Source organism: Chrysochloris asiatica, unplaced genomic scaffold (genome assembly GCF_000296735.1).
Source record: "Chrysochloris asiatica unplaced genomic scaffold, ChrAsi1.0 scaffold00462, whole genome shotgun sequence".
Taxonomy (NCBI): Eukaryota; Metazoa; Chordata; class Mammalia; order Afrosoricida; family Chrysochloridae; genus Chrysochloris; species Chrysochloris asiatica.
In genome coordinates this window covers 1,053,632-1,056,915 of record NW_006408980.1, presented here as the reverse complement: position 1 = coordinate 1,056,915, position 3,284 = coordinate 1,053,632, and the positions used below count along the sequence as shown (strand labels likewise).

General features: G+C 36.3%; 1 pseudogene; it reads right to left on the bottom strand.

Moving 5' to 3' along the window:
* Positions 1-3,020: 3,020 nt before the first annotated feature.
* The window catches only part of LOC102838707, a 4,485-nt pseudogene continuing 4,221 nt past the window's right edge, over positions 3,021-3,284 (bottom strand).

Below are 3,284 nucleotides of genomic sequence, written 5' to 3'. Positions count from 1 at the left end.
AAAACCACCAACCAGATTAATTGGCACAGTGGCAGCATCAATTGGCTCATGCATTTCAGTGATAGTGAGGTTGGCTCAGGACCAGGCCTGTGTTTCTTTCTGTCGTGCATAAGTTTGCTAAGAATCAGTACAGATACAGCAACAACAACAATGAACGACAGGGCAGTGTTTCATTCTATTGTTTATATATGTCAGAAACAAATCAAAGGCACCTAACAACAACATATTGAGATCTTCGCCTTATTGTGAAGGTCTGGAATTGAAACTGCAATATCTCTATGGTAAGCATGTAATGTTAACAGTGATAATAGAAATGTGGTAATGGTGTGACAGATAAATTTATATATACAGGTAATTAATGTTTTTACAATAACTCTCTTGTCAGAAAATTATGCAATTTCTTTATCAATTATTTAACATATCATATGTAATTTTTGTTTATTTTCATAGAGATATTAAGGTTTTAATGAAGGCAGAATATACTACATATTGATTGTTTCTTAAGATAAAAAGAGGAAAAGTGCCTTGGAGATTATAGATCAGCTGTTTGATTCTGTTATTATTTATGGAGAAAAATAATAATTGACCATAAAATATATGAGAGTTGTTTCTAAAATTGAAAATAGATTCATAATAACTGATGAAAACAAAAACACAATGAGTACAGTAAATCCTTAAATGCCTATTTGATCCATGAGTTTTTCAGGTCCCACACACATTGCTGGACTAAGAGAGCTCTGCTTGAACCTCAGGTTTACAGGAAGCAATGCATGTTTTATTCAATGGCAAGAGTGAACTCTTTTCACTGTCTACTATGGCCTATGTCTCCTTCAGTTTTTGAGTCTTACACCTTTAACTTTGAAAAGAGGAAAGGAATAAGAAGGATACCTAGGTTGATTTTATTTCAGAACTTAAAGCTTACAGTAATAAATAAAACTCTAATATTTTATACAAATAGAAAGCTAAATTTAAATTATAAAAAACTCATGTCTGATTCTTTTTTAAATTGTACTGTGGCTTAAATAGTAGAGAGACAAGATATTCATGTTATTGTTGTTAGGTACCATCTAGTTGGCACCTTATGCACAACAGAACGAAACACTGCCTGTCCCAGCACCAACCTTACAATAATTTCTAAACTTGAGCCAATTGCTGCTGCCACTGTGTCAATCCATCTCATGGGGGGGAGGGGGGTCTACCTCCTTACAAGCATGATGACCTTCTCTACAGACTCATCCTTCCTGATAATGTGTCCAAAGTATGAAAGATGAAGTCTGACCAACCTGACTTCTAGTCTGCTCCAGTACCATGACCCAAATGCATCAACTTTTCTGTGGTCCTCTTTATACATTGTTAAACTTCCAACTGCATATGAAGTTTACTGAAAATATTATGACCAGAATCAGATGCACCTTAGTCCTCAAACTGACATCTTTGTGCTTTAACAATTTAAATAGATCTTGTTCAGCTGATTTCCCTAATGAAATATGCCATTTGATTTCTTGACTGCTGCTTTCATAAGTGTTGATGGTTGGTCCCAGAAAAATAAAATCTTTAGCAATGTCAATCTTTTCTCCATTTATCTTAATGCTGTTTATTGGCGCAGTGATGAGGATTTTTGTTTTCTTAATATTGAGCTGCAGCCCATACCAAAGACTGAGGTCTTTGATGTTCATCAGTGAGTATTTTAAGTCCTCTTCACTTTCAGCAAGCAAGGTTGGATCACCTGCAATTAGAAGGTTGTTGATGAATCTTCCCCTCAACCATAATGCGATGTTTTTATTAATTTAGTCCAGCTTCTCTAAATATTTATTAAGGATACATATTGAATAAGTATGATGGAAGAATACAGCCCTGGCACACACCTTTCCTAATTGTAAACTATTGAGTGTTCCTTTGTTCTGTTCAAACAATTGCTTCTTGGTCTACGTACATATCCCACATGAGCACAGTTAAGAGGAATATTCCAAAATAATAATTCACTGAAATGTTGTCCATAGATTGCCATGATCCGCAAAATTGAAAGACTTTTTGTAATTAATAAAGTACAAGTAAACACCTTTCTGATATTGTCTGCTTTCAGCCGACATCCATCTGATGGCAGCAATTAAATCCCTCCTTCCATGACCTCATCTGAGTCTGACTTGAACCTCTGGCAAATCCCTGTGAGTATACTATTGCAGCCACTTTTGAATTAGCTTTAGTTTAAATACAAGTAATATTTTAGTTTTATGTGATATTATTGATATTGTCTGCTGATTTCAGCATTCTATTCAGTCTTGTCTTTTTGGAATGGGCACGGATATGGATGTCTTCCAATCAGTTGACCAGGTAACTGTCTTGCACATTTTTTGTATTAGAAGAGTGAGTGTCTCCAGTGCTGCATGAGTTTGTTGAAAGATTTCAATTTGTATTCCGTCCCTTCACAAGGTCTTGTTCTTTACCAGTGCCTTCAGTGCATCTTGTGTTTCTTCCTTTAGTATTGTTCGCTATTGATTATATTTACTTCTTGGAATAGTTTTACATCAACAGGTTTTTTGTTTGTTTGTTTGTTTTTGTGTGTGCAGTAACTGTGTATGTCTTCCATCTTTGATGTTTTCTGCATCATTCAACATTTTTCCCATAGAACCTTTTAATATTGCAAGTTGAGGCTGAAAGTTTTTCTTCAGTTCCCTCAACTTGAGAAATGCTGAGCATGTTCTTCCCTCTTCTTTTTCTAATTCCAGATCTTTGCACACTTAATCATTTTATATATATATATATTTGGTTCTGCGAACTGTTTTTAATTTTACAATGCACCATAAACATTTTTTTTTTCCCATGCTTTGGGTGAAAATTCTCTACTGAAACACAGAGGCTGTAGTTGGGTCAAAAGACTATTGGTACTTAGAGGGATGCCTAAAGCCAAGTATTAGCATAAGGTTAAAGCACAGAGCCTAGCCAAGAGTCTGTCAAGGGAAAAGCAGGAAATAAGAAAGCAAGGTTGATATTGTTCTAATCAGTCAAAACATAAGCAGAGCTCAAAGGCAATACACATAAGGAATGTCTTCAAAACCTCTTTGTTGGGCTCTGCAGTCACCCCTAAGTTCCCTTGGGCCCCTAGGGTGGAAGGGATTCTGTAAACTTCTTTGCATCCACATTGTTGTTGTCAGGTGCCATCAAGTTGGAACCGACTCATAGCGACCCCATGCACAGCAGAACGAAACAATGTCCGATCCTGGGACAACCTCACTACCGCTGCCACACTTGAGTGCATCAATGATGCCACCTGGCTGATCCATCTC